Genomic DNA, 14,281 nt, shown 5'->3' with positions numbered 1-14,281 from the left:
AGTTACAGTTTTAAAACGTAGAAAAGAATTAGAAAGATAAATGGCGATGTTGATCGTCCAATAATATGAATGTATTTAATATCACTGAACGGTGCACTTTATAATAATTAACATGTTATACTTTATGTTATTTGATGTTACTAACAAAATTGGGAAAGAATGTAATATCAGGAAAGGGAGTGGCCCTGGGATACAGCAGAGAGTAATCAGAAGGGTGAGACACTGCATATGTTGAAGAAGAAGAGCTGAGAGTCTTCATTGGACAGAAGAGACTTTATACAAAAGAAACAAAATTCCTCTGAGGGTGTATTAAATAGATATCTGTGGGTGTACTGCTATCTCCCCTGGGTTATCTTTAAGAGTCTTTACTAAAGTCCATAAGGCTTGCTGAGGCTTTTTTAAAAACTGGATTCCCTAGGAGATAATTAGAGGGTGGTACTTAAGTCTATGTCTAAGTTGACAGATTTTGCAGGGAAGACGAACCTGAGAACAGTGGAGGTCCTGAGAGTGTAAGTACATGGAAATTGGAAAAAATAATAATAAAGGGAATTAGGAAAACTTTTAACTTCGAAGGTCATGTATTACTGAGTCATACCTGAGGTTTCTAAGGAGTTATATACACAGTTGCTATTTGGATTGCTTGTTGATGAAGATCAGTGGAAAAACTAGAGTCGTTTCCAAGTGTAGGTAAGATATAATGAGAGGATGGAGGTGGGAAGTAGGGAGGCCCAGACAAAAGTGGGAAGGTCATACTGGGCCAAGATGGTGGTAACATCCAGCAGTACAGATGGTAGGGCAGACTGTGGTTTCATCTTTTTTATTTCGGCTCCCCACCTCATCCTTAATAATTCTTTGGGAATATTTCATTGCTCTGTGATGCAGGTACAGAATTCGAGTGAGGAAACTACACCCTCAGCATCCAGCTGTCTGAGTCCTCAGTGTGCTTCAAATGATGGAGAACTATTGCTGCTTTATGAGAAGAGTTAGTACCTCGTAGCTAAGCTTTAGCTGGAACTTATGCAGGATTGATTCCAATTTATATATACTGTTGGCATGGAGGTTCCTCCTCCTCTTTTCTTGACCATTATGAAATGAATCTATATTTCTCAATATTTGTGTATATCAGATAAATACATGAAGTAAAGGAATCTTATATATTGCTCCCTGCATAGTTTGCTCTTTCTTGTTTCTCTTTTACCTTTACTAAATTAGCACAGTGAGAGACCGTGCAATGTTCTAATCAGGAGAGATTAGAACATCATATTTCTAGAGAGGTTGGTTGGACAGAGCAGGGGTCCCAGTGAGAATCAAAGCTTCTGTTTCTACTTGGAAGTGTACCTGTATAGAGTAGAGGGCTCCAGGAAATATCCTAGAATATTGCAATGTCCCTGCGGGAGATCACTAAGAGAGGCAGGATCTGGTCCCAGATCAGTGTACTATGACATGTTTGTCAGTCATCTGGTGTGAGATTCTCAGAGCCAATCCCGTATGGTAAAGCTGAGTGCAGAGTATGAAGAACCTGTGAAAGCCTTTGATTGAATGTTAAAGATGAAGCTCTGATTTTGGGGAGAATTTTCTTACCTGACTGAATGTCACCCTTCTGTGGGGATGAGATTCTGTGCTTTTCTTCTCTTGATGACCACTGACTGAAAGTCATTAGAGGATCATGTCTAGACAGCATTCTTTATTTAATTTCTTAAAGAAGAAAACATAGAAAACATTTTTATCCACTTTCAAATTGAGGGTCAAGGGGAATGACATCAGTGAAAATGTCAGAGTAGGGAGCTCTAGCTTGTGTCCATCACCAGAAGCACTGACATACGTGGTAAAACCTGTCAGAATGATCTTATCAACACATGTAAGTTTTCTTTTCTTTTCACTCTGTAGATTTATCTTTCACTGAAACTTAACTTACTACAAGATGTGGAGAATAAACAGGGAAGTAGAAACTGCATTTCCTGATGAGAGAATCACTAAGTCACATTAGTTGTTCTGAGCTATGTCTTACTCACTGTGACTGTAATTAAAACAAACAAACAAAACACTTTTTTTTGGTAAGTCAGTTCTGACATTTCCTCGTTAAAGACAAGGTAACAGATACAGATTTAGATCTACCAGAATTGAGCAAAATGTTGATTGTACCTGTGCTGCATATATGAGCATGACCTGCTACAAATCTTCATTATACTTATTGCCACAACTGACAAATTCAGTTTGGCCACTCCTGATATGTTGCATGTAAGGAATGCATAGGACACTAACCCCAGCTGGTCACAGGTAAACTCTGCCACGTGGATTACTGCATGTTTTCCTGCTGGAAGACCACACATTCTCGAGTATCATGACTGCAGAGTATGTGGGCTCTTCTTTTTTCTGGATAAAGGTTAGATAATCACCTAATTTTATGAGAAATATATAAATTGTATTTGCATATTCTTCAGGTTTTTATTTATCCATTCTCTTTCAAGTCCTAAGGGCAAATATTAAAGTGATTTCCAAGAGGGTGGTAAATAAGACAGCTACGTTTATGCTCCAAAATTAGCAATAAAGCATAATACAATTGTAAATGCATTAATGTGTGATTAATATGTAGATACTATGTAAATGCAATTTTAGTAATGCTTTGTGGAGAGCTTCAGAATCTAGGTATTTAAAAAAAAAGAAGAAGGAGTTTTTGAAACTCTCAGGGAATTATATAGAAGTCTTTGTGTCTATAATTATCAATCTGGAATAATGCATTTTCTCAGAAATAAACTAGGCATAAAATTGTAGGAAAAAACTTCATGAAATGAAAGAGCATGTGAGATGGGCATACAAGAAAAAGAATATTCTCAGAGAATAATGAACAGTGTGAAGTTCAGCAGAAGTGTAATACAGATTCAAAGAGTAAAACTTTGGAGAGCCTAATTATGAGTTCCTCATATTGCATCTTTGGAGAGACGGTAGTCATTTGAAATATGATGTTATAAGATGACGTTAACATACTTAAATACTTTCGTTTAGAAATGAGCACTTAGAACCAGAATAAATGAAAGAGAGCACAAAATTATGTTTTTGTTGATTTTTGAAGATCTCAGGTGAGTGCTGATAATTTAAATATATATGATGTCAGGCTTCCCTGGTGGTGCAGTGGTTGAGAGTCCGCCTGCCGATGCAGGGGACACGGGTTCGTGCCCCAGTCCAGGAAGATCCCACATGCTGCGGAGAGGCTGGGCCCGTGAGCCATGGCCACTGAGCCTGCACGTCCGGAGCCTATGCTCCACAATGGGAGAGCCCACAACACTGATAGGCCCGCGTACTGCAAAAAAAAAAAAAAAAAAAAAAAATGGTGTCTTTCACTGCAAATTAAAGGAGCTGTGGAGGATTCCTGGAATGAATGTCAATATTATGACAATAGTATGAGTGTGTTTCATGTTTGGTAATTACAATCATTGTTGCTTTTGCTGTGGTCATCCATTTACAATGTTTGGTGTCAGTTGATTTTTCTCTTGTAAAAATAAAATGCAGTCTGTGTGTGTGGAAAAAAACATACATGATGTCGTGATAAAGTTGTATGTAATTTGAGATCTGGCAAAAAGCATTTCTTTTCTGTAATGCTAGGATGCTATTTGGACATTTTTGCAAGAAAGAGATTTCAGGATGTAAATCTCGTGTCTCTAAGGTGGGAAGCCAGTTCATGGTGGAACATTCTATTAAACTTGTGTGAGTGCAGAAATATTTCTTTGGAAGAAAGAGGTCATGAATCCCTTTTTTTTTTTTTTTTTTTTTTTTTTTTTTTTGCTGTACGCGGGCCTCTCACTGTTGTGGCCTCTCCCGTTGCGGAGCACAGGCTCCGGACGCGCAGGCTCAGCGGCCATGGCTCACGGGCCCAGCCGCTCCGCGGCATATGGGATCCTCCCAGACCGGGGCACGAACCCATATCCCCTGCATCGGCAGGCGGACTCTCAACCACTGCGCCACCAGGGAGGCCCATGAATCCCTTTTTAACAGTTAGTGGTTTATAGTATACTGAATGAGCAAAATGGGTATTTCTGAACTTTAGGAAAAAAAATAGTTTTTCTGCATTTATATTATGCAGCTGATATAGAATATCAAAAATTCTTTATTTTGAAAAACAATGTAATCAATTTGACATAATTCATATATATTGAACCTGTGGTACACACACACGATAAAACATACATTCAAAAAATCTTTTTCACTTAAGAAATATTTTCTAGTGTAGTTGATTTACAACGTTGTGGTATTTTAAAATACATGTTTATTAGAGTATAATTGCTTTATAACACTGTATTAGTTTCTGCTTTACAACAAAGTGAATCACCTATATGTATACGTATATCCCCATATCCCCCCGTCTTGAGGCTCCCTCCCAGACTCCCTATCCCACGCCTGTGGGGGACATAAAGCACCGAGCTGATCTCCCTGTGCTATGCGGCAGCTTCCCACTCGCTCTTTTACATTTGGTCGTGTATATATGTCAGTGCTACTCTCTCACTACGTCCCTGTGTCCCCTTCAGCCCTGTGTCCTGAAGTCCGTTCTCTACATCTGTGTCTTTATTCCTGCCCTGTCACTAGGTTCGTCAGTACCATTTTTCTGAATTCCATATATATGTGTTCACATACAGTATTTGTTTTTCTCTTTCTGACGTACTTCACTCTGTATGACAGACTCTAGGTCCAACCACCTCACTACAAATAGCTCAATTTTATTCCTTTTTATGGCTGAGTAATACTCCATTATATATTCAGGCCATATCTTCTTTCTATATTCATCTGTCGATGGACATTTAGGTTGGTTCTATGTCCTGGCTCTTGTAAATAGTGCTACAGTGAATATTGTGATACATGTATCTTTTTGAATTATGGTTTTCTCTAGGTATATGCTCAGTAGTGGGATTGCTGGGTCATATGTTAGTTCTATTTTTAGCTTTTAAGGAACCTCCATATTTTCCATAGTGGCTGTATCAGTTTACATTCCCACCAACAGTGCAGGAGGGTTCCCTTTTCTCCATACCCTCTGCAGCCTTTATACATTATTGTATTAATTTCTGCTGTGCAGCAAAGTGATTCAGTCATATATATATATATATATATATATATATATTCTTTTCCATTATGGTTTATCACAGGATACTGAATATAGTTTCCCCTGCTGTACAGTAGGTCTTTGTGGCTTGTCCATCCTATGTAGAATAGTTTGCTTCTGCTATTCCAAAACTCCCAATCTTTCCATCACTCTCTCCTTGGCCACCACAACTCTGTTTTCTATATCTGTGTGTTTGTTTCTGTTTTGCTGACATGTTCATTTGTGTCCTGTTTTCGATTCCACATGTAAGTGATATTATATGGTATTTGTCTTTCCCTTTATGACTTACCTCAGTTAGTATCATTATCTCTATGTCCATCCATGTTGCTGCAAATGGCATTATTTCATTCTTTTTTATGTCTGAGTAATATCTATTGTATACGTATACCACACTTTCTTTATACATTCATTTTTTAATGAACATTTAGGTTGTTTCCATGTCTTGGCTATTATAAATAGTGCGTCTATGAACATAGGGTTTTATATATTTTTTTGAATTATAATTTTGTCTAGATATATGTCCAGAAGTGGGATTGCTAGATCATATGGCAACTCTTTTTATAGTTTTTTTGCGGAACCTCCATACTGTTTTCCATAGTGGCTGCACCAACTTACATGGCCACCAACAGTGCTGAAGGGTTCCCTTTTCTCCATACCCCATCCAGCATTTGTTAATTGTAGATTTTTTTTAATGATGGCCATTCTGATCTGTGTGAAGTGATACGTCATTGTAGTTTGGATTTGCATTTCTCTAATAATTAGTGATGATTAGCATCTTTTCATGTGCCTATTGGCTATCTGTATGTCTTCTTTAGAGAAATGTTTATTTAGGTCTTCTACCCATTTTTCCATTGAGTTATTTGTTATATTGTTATTGAGTTGTAGGAGCTGTTTGTATAGTTTGTAAATTAAGCCGTTGTCAGTCTCATCATTTGCTAATATTTTCTCCCAGCCCATAGGTTGTATTTTCATTTTGATTATGGTTTCCTTTGCTGTGCAAAAGCTTATAAGTTTGATTAGTTCCTGTTTCTTTTTTGCTTTTACTGTAAGTCCGCTACGTATGAACAAGTTCTGTTCCAAGAGTGTGTTTGTAAGTCCAACTTGTTTGTAAGTCCAACAAAGTTAGCCGAGGTACCCAGGTTACACAGTCGGCTATATGGTATTGTACCATAATAGGTTTATAATACTTTTCACACAAACAGTATATAAGAAACAAACACAAAAACAAAGAAGACATTTTTAGTCTTACAGTACAGTAACTTGAAAAGTACAGTAATACAGTACAACAGCTGGGATACTGGGGGTGGCATCGAGGGAACAGGCGAGAAGAGTTACTGATTGGAGGAGGGGGAGGAGGTGGGAGGTGGTAGAGGTGAAGGAGTATCAGCAGTGGGAGACAGGGGGCAAGCTCCAATTTCACTCATACCTGGCATTGATGACACAGGTTCTGGTTCCTTGCTGGATTTAATTCTATCTACCCTCTTGAAAAAATGATCCATTGATGTCTGGGTTGTAGCTCGTTTCTTCTCATCATAGATGATGACATGGTAGCACTGGTTTGCATTCTGAACGGCTGCTGCCACCTTTGGGTTCCATTGTAGGCTCGAGCCCTGTGCCTCCAAAACTAACAGTGCCTCCTCAAATTTAGAAGATGCCCTTGGCATTTTCTGTGTCGTGAATCTCTTCAGTTCTTCAGTTACTTCTTCTTCCTCCTGTCCCTCTTCATCCTTTCTCTGCGCCTCCAATTCCATCAGTAAGCTCCTCATGTTGCACAGCAAGGAGTTCAATGCAGACCTAGGTCCAGCTTCTTGCTGAGGGTCACTACATTGCTGAAGACCTCTTCAGACTTCTGATCTACCTTCACAAATCCACAAACATCATGAACAAACTGTGGGCAAAGGTTCTTCCAAACCCCATTCATGGTGACCACCATACACTCACACCATGCAAAGTCAATGTTTTTTATGGCCTTGTAGACGTTATAGTCCTTCCAAAATTGTCCCTAGGTTCTTCCTGATCTGTCACTTACCTTTACTGCCTGACAAAAAGTGTGACATAAATAATATTTCTTAAAAATCGCTATAACTCCCTGGTCCATAGGATGGATGAGCAATGTAGTATTTGGTGACAGATGCCCTACTTTGACGTTGGGAAAAGTCATCCATGAATGGGGGGTGGCCCAGAGCATTGTCGAGCAGTAAAAGAATGTTTTTCTGGGACGTCCTTCTCCGAGCAATATTTCTCTACATCTGGGACAAAGTGTTGGCAAAACCAGTCCTGGAACGTGGCCTGTGTAATCCAGGATTTGGGGTTACACTTCCACACAATAGGAAGAGAGTCATTGGCTATGTTTTTAAGGGTTCTTGGGTTCTCTGAATGATGAACTAAGAGAGGCTTCAGCTTCATATCACTGGAAGAATTGCCACCAAACAACAGTTAGCCTATCCGTTGCTGCTTTACAGCCCGGCATCAACTTTTCCTTCTTACTGATGTAGCTTCCGTCTGGCATCCTCTTCCAGTACAGTTGTGTCTCATCCACATTAAACACCTGGTTGGGTAAATGCACACCATCATCAATAATTTCTCGAAGTGTTTCAGGAAGTTCCTGGACAGCTACCCTATCTGCACCTGCTGCCTCTCCACTTACTTTTACCTTGTTGAGGTTGGCTCTACCCTGGAACCGATGAAAACAGCCATGGCTGGCATTAAAAAATATGCCCTCTGATTCTTTCCCGTGTTTCTTCTTCAAGTCTTCCTAAAGGCTTTTAGCTTTCTCTTGAGTCACCATTAAGCTGAGCAGGATTTAGTGCTGATGTTGATCCTGCACCTGCACACTGAGAAGTTTCTCCATCTCCTCCATCACTTTTCCGTGCTTCTTTGATATTTTGTCATGAACATTGAGTATTATATTGGCTGTGGGTTTGTCATAAATAGCTTTGATTATGTTGAGATATGTTTCCTTTATACCCATTTTGGTAAGTGTTTTTTTTTTTTTTTTTTTTTTTTTTCTTCTTTTTGCGGTATGCGGGCCTCTCACTGTTGTGGCCTCTCCCGTTGCGGAGCACAGGCTCCGGATGCGCAGGCCCAGCGGCCATGGCTCACGGGCCCAGCCGCTCCGCGGCATATGGGATCCTCCCAGACTGGGGCACGAACCCGTATCCCCTGCATCGGCAGGCGGACTCTTAACCACTGCGCCACCAGGGAGGCCCTTGGTAAGTGTTTTTATCATGAATGAATGTTGAAGTTTCTCAAATGCTTTTTCGGCATCTATTGAGATGATCATTTGTTTTGCATATGTTGAAACAACTTTGTGACACGGGGGTGAATCAGATTTGATCATGGTGTATGATCCTCTTATGTGTTGTCGGATTCAGTTTTCTAATATTCAGTTGAGAATTTTTGCATCCATATTTATCAGAGATATTGGCCTGCAATTTTCTTTTTTTTTTTTTTTTTTTTTTTTGCGGTATGCGGGCCTCTCACTGTTGTGGCCTCCCCCGTTGCGGAGCACAGGCTCCGGACGCGCAGGCTCCGGACGCGCAGGCTCAGCGGCCATGGCTCACGGGCCCAGCCGCTCCGCGGCATATGGGATCCTCCCAGACCGGGGCACGAACCCGTATCCCCTGCATCGGCAGGCGGACTCTCAACCACTTGCGCCACCAGGGAGGCCCTACAATTTTCTTTTTTGGTAGTGTCTTTCTTTGTGTGTGTGTGTGTTTTTTTTTTTTTTTTTTTAGTCTTTATTGAATTTGTTACATTATTGCTTCTGTTTTATGTTTTGGTTTCTTATTTGTGAGGCATGTGGGATCTTAGCTCCACCACTAGGGATTGAACCCACACCCCCTGCACTGTAAGGTGAAATCTTAACTCCAGGACCACCAGAAAAATCCCCATCTGTGTTTTTTTTCAGTAAATTTCTTTCTTTATTTATTTTTGTATGTATTGGGTGTTCGTTGCTGTGCACGGGCTCTCTCTAGTTGTGGCACGTGGGGGTTACTCTTCGTTGTGGTGTGCAGGCTGTTCACTGCACTGGCTTCCTTTTTGCAGAGCATGGGCTCTAGGTGCATGGGCTTCACTAGTTGTGGCTCGTGGGCTGTAGAGCACAGGCTCAGTAGTTGTGTCACACAAGCTTAGTTGCTCCACGGCATGTGGGATCTTCCCGGATCAGGGCTTGAACCTATGTCTCCTGCATTGGCAGATGGATTCTTAACCACTGTGCCACCAGGGAAGTCCCCCCCCCCCCATCTGGTTTTGATATCAGGGTGATGGTGGCTTCATAGAATGTCATTGGATGTATTCCTCACTCTTCAATCTTTTTGAAGAGTTTGAGAAGAATCAGTGTAAGTTTTGCTTTGTATATTTGGTAGAATTTGCCTGTGAAACCATCTGATCCTGGATTTTTGTTGGTAGGGAGTTTTTGTAAATTACAGATTCTGTTTTGCTTTTAGTGATCAGTCTGTTCAAGTTATCTATTTCTTCTTGATTCAGTTTTGTTTGGCTGTAAAAAACAACATATATTTTTAAGTTATGTTAGCAGCTAAATACTTACCATGTATTAGACCACAAAAGAGCAAAGAAAATAATATTAAAATATTTTTTCAAATAGAAAAACTATTGAAATATTTTTAAGAAATTGGGATAATAATACTAGTTACAATAATGACAAATTGTTCTGAACTTAAACACTACTTTATCTAATTTGCATATTATATGCTTATCATTTTACTGTTTTTAAATACATGGAATATTTTCTCCTTTCTAATGTAATTCTTTAATTTTACCTGTATATTGGGAAAAAATTTTAGTTGCACATAACATAAAAAATTACACTTTAATAGGAGACATTAATCCATTTACATTTGCTGTAGTATTGAAAATACTTACGTTTAGAGTTACCATGTTATTGAGTACTCTATTTTATTTATTTATTTTTTAAAAGATTTAATTTTGAGGAGGTATAAATTATTTAATTAATTTATTTATAGCATCTTTATTGGACTATAATTGCTTTACAATGGTGTGTTAGTTTCTGCTGTATAACAAAGTGAATCAGCTATACATATACATATATCCCGATTTCTCCTCCCTCTTGCATCTCGCTCCCACCCCTCTAAGTGGTCACAAAGCACTGAGCTGATCTCCCCGTGCTATGCAGCTGTTTTCTACTAGCTATCTATTTTACATTTGATAGTATGTATAAGTCCATGCCACTCTCTCACTTCGTCCCAGCTTACCCTTCCCCCTCCCCATTTCCTCAAGTCCATTCTCTACGTCTGCGTCTGTATTCCTGTCCTGCCCATAGTTTCTTCCCAACCATTTTTTTTCTCTTTTTTTAGATTCCATATATATGTGTTAGCATACAGTATTTGTTTTTGTCCTTCTGACTTACTTCACTCTGTATGACAGACTCTAGGTCCATCCATCTCACTATAACTAACTCAGTTTATTTTTTTTTATGGCTGATAAGATTCCATTTTATATTGAAGATGTGCAAAATCTTTTTTATCCATTCATCAGTTGATGGACACTTAGGTTGCTTCCATGTCCTGGCTATTGCAAATAGAGTTGCAATGAACATTGTGGAACATGACTCTGAATTATGGTTTTCTCCAGGTATATGCCCAGTAGTGGGATTGCTGGGTCATATGGTAGTTCTATTGTTAGTTTTTTAAGGAGCCTCCATACTGTTCTCCATAGTGGCTGTGTATCAGTTTACATTCCCACCAACCGTGCAAGAGGGTTCCCTTTTCTCCACACCTCTGCAGCATTTATTGTTTGTAGATTTTTTGAATGATGGCCATTCTTACCTGTGTGGGTTGATACCTCATTGTAATTTTGATTTGCATTTCTCTAATGATCCGTGATGTTGAGCATTGTTTCATGTGTTTCCTGGCAATCTGTATATCTTCTTTGGAGAAATATCTAATAGGTCTTCTGCCCATTTATGGATTGGCTTGTTTGTTTCTTTGATATTGAGCTGCATGGGTTGCTTGTAAAGTTTGGAGATTAATCCTTTGTCAGTTGCTTCATTGGCAAACATTTTCTCCCATTCTGGGGGTTGTCTTTTCGTCTTGTTTACGTTTTCCTTTGCTGTGCAAAAGCTTTGAAGTCTCATTAGGTCCTATGTTTTTATTTTTGTTTTTATTTCCATTTCTCTAGGATGTGGGTCAAAAAGGATCTTGCTGTGATTGATGTCATAGAGTGTCCTGCCTATGTTTTCCTCTAAGAATTTTATAGTGTCTGGTTTACATTAAGTCTTTAATCCATTTTGAGTTTATTTTTGTGTATGGTGTTAGGGAGTCTTCTAATTTCATTCTTTTACCTGTAGCTGTCCAGCTTTCCCAGCACCACTTATGGAAGAGGCCGTGATTTCTCCATTGTAAATTCTTGCCTCCTTTATCAAAAATAAGGTGACCATATGTGTATGGGTTTATCTCTGGGCTTTCTCTCCTGTTCCATCGATCTATATTTCTGTTTTTGTGCCAGTACCATACTGTGTTGATTACTGTAGCTTTGTAGTATAGTCTGAAGTCAGGGATCCTGATTACTCCAGCTCTGTTTTTCTTCTCAAGATTGCTTTGGCTGTTCGGGGTCTTTTGTGTTTCCATACAAATTGGGAAATATTTTGTTGTAGTTTTCTGAAAAATGCCATTGGTAGTTTGATAGGGATTGCATTGAATTTGTAGATTGCTTTGTGTAGTATAGTCATTTCACAATGTTGATTCTTCCAATCCAAGAACATGGTATATCTCTCCACCTGTTTGTGTCATCTTTGATTTATTTCATCAGTGTCTTATAGTTTTCTGAGTAAAAGTCTTTTGTCTCCTTAGGTAGATTTTATTCCTAGGTATTTTATTCTTTTTGTTGCATGAGTAAATGGGAGTGTTTCCTTAATTTCTCTTTCAGACTTTTCATCTTTAGTGTATGGGAACGAAAGAGATATCTGTACATTAATTTTGTATCCTGCAGCCTTACAAACTTCATGATTAACTCTAGTAGGTTTCTAGTAGCACCTTTAGGATTCTCTATATATAGTATCATGTCATCTAGTGGCAAATAGTGACAGCTTAACTTCTTCTTTTCCGATTTAGATTCCTTTTATTTCTTTTTCTTATCTGATTGTTGTAGGTAAAAATTCCAAAAGAGTGTTGAATAATAGTGGTGTGAGTGGGCAACCTTGTCTTTTTCCTGATCTTAGTGGAAATGGTTTCACTTTTTCACCATTGAGAGCAATGTTGGCTGTGGGTTTGTCATATATGGCCTCTATTATGTTGAGGAAATTTCCCTCTATGCCTACTTTCTAAAGAGTTATCATAAATGGGTGTTTAATATTGTCAAAAGCATTTTCTGCATGTATTGAGATGATCATATGGTTTTTATCCTTTAGGTTTTTAAATATGGTGTATCACATTGATTTGCATGTATTGAAGAATCCTTGCATCCCTGAGATAAACCCAACTTGATTATGGTGTATGATCCTTTTAATGTGCTGTTGGATTCTGTTTGCTAGTATTTTGTTGGGGATTTTTTTTTTTTTTGCGGTACGTGGGCCTCTCACCATTGTGGCCACAGGCCCTGGACGCTCCGGACGCGCAGGCTCAGAGGCCATGGCTCACGGGCCCAGCCACTCTGCGGCATGTGGGATCTTCCCGGACCGTGGCACGAACCCGTGTCCCCTGCATTGGCAGGCAGACTCTCAACCACTGCGCCACCAGGGAAGCCCTTGTTGGGGATTTTTGCATGTATGTTCATCAGTGATATTGGCCTGTAGTTTTCATTCTTTGTGACGTCTTTGTCTGGTTTTGGTATCAGGGAGATGGTGGTCTCATAGAATAAGTTTGGGAGAGTTCCTCCCTCTGCTATATTTTGGAAGAGTTTGAAAAGGTTAGGTGTTAACTCTTCTCTAAATATTTGATAGAACTTGCCTTTGAAGCCATCTGCTTCTGGGCTTTGGTTTGTTGGAAGATTTTAATGACAGTCTCAATTTCAGTGCTTGGGATTGGTTTGTTTATAGTTTCTATTTCTTCCTGGTTCAGTCTTGGAAGGTTGTGCTTTTCTAAGAATTTGTCCATTTCTTCCAGGTTGTCCATTTTACTGGCATATAGTTGCTTGCAGTAACCTCTCATAATCCTTTGTATTTCTGCAGTGTCAGTTGTTACTTCTCCTTCTTCATTCGTAATTCTATTGATTTGAGTCTTCTCCCTTTTTTTTCTTGATGAGTCTGGCTAATGGTTTTATCAATTTTGTTTATCTTCTCAAAGAACCAGCTTTTAGCTTTTTTGATCTTTGCTGTTGTTTCCTTCATTTCTTTTTCATTTATTTCTGATCTGACCTTTATGATTTCTTTCGTCTGCTGACTTTGGGTTTGTTTTTTTTTCTTTCTCTAATTGCTTTAGGTGTAAGGTTAGCTTCTTTATTTGAGATGTTTCTTATTTCTTGAGGCAGGATTGTATTGCTATAAACTTCCCTCTTAGAGCTGCTTTTGCTGCATCCTATAGGTTTGGGGTCGTCATGTTATCATTGTCATTTGTTTCTAGGTATTTTTTAATTTCCTCTTTGATTTCTTCAGTGATCTCTTGGTCATTAATTAGTGTATTGTTTAGCGTCCATGTGTTTGTATTCTTTTACAGATTTTTTTTCCTGTAATTGATATCTAGTCTGATAGCATTGTTGTCGGAAAAGATACATGATACAATTTCAGTTTTCTTAAATTTACCAAGGCTTGATTTGTGACCGAAGATATGATCTATCCTGGAGAATGTTCCTCGAGCACTTGAGAAAGAGTGTATTCTGTTGTTTTTGGATGGAATGTCCTATAAATATCAATTAAGTCCATCTTGTTTAATGTATCATTTAAAGCTTGTGTTTCCTTATTTATTTTCATTTTGGATGATCTGTTCATTGGTGAAAGAGAGGTGTTAAAGTCCCCTACTATGATTGTGTTACTGTTGATTTCCCCTTTTATGGCTGTTAGCCTTTTCTTTATGTATTGAGATGCTCCTATATTGGGTGCATAAATATGTACAATTATTATATCTTCTTCTTAGGTTGATCCCTTGATGATTATGTAGTGTCCTTCTTTGTCTCCTGTAATATTCTTTATGTTAAAGTCTCTTTTATCTGATATGAGAATTGCTACTCTAGCTTTCTTCTGATTTCCATTTGCATGGAATATTTTATTCCATCCCCTCA

The sequence above is a fragment of the Mesoplodon densirostris genome, chromosome 5 (genome assembly GCF_025265405.1).
Source record: "Mesoplodon densirostris isolate mMesDen1 chromosome 5, mMesDen1 primary haplotype, whole genome shotgun sequence".
Classification (NCBI taxonomy): domain Eukaryota; kingdom Metazoa; phylum Chordata; class Mammalia; order Artiodactyla; family Ziphiidae; genus Mesoplodon; species Mesoplodon densirostris.
Note: the sequence above shows the minus strand (reverse complement) of the source record.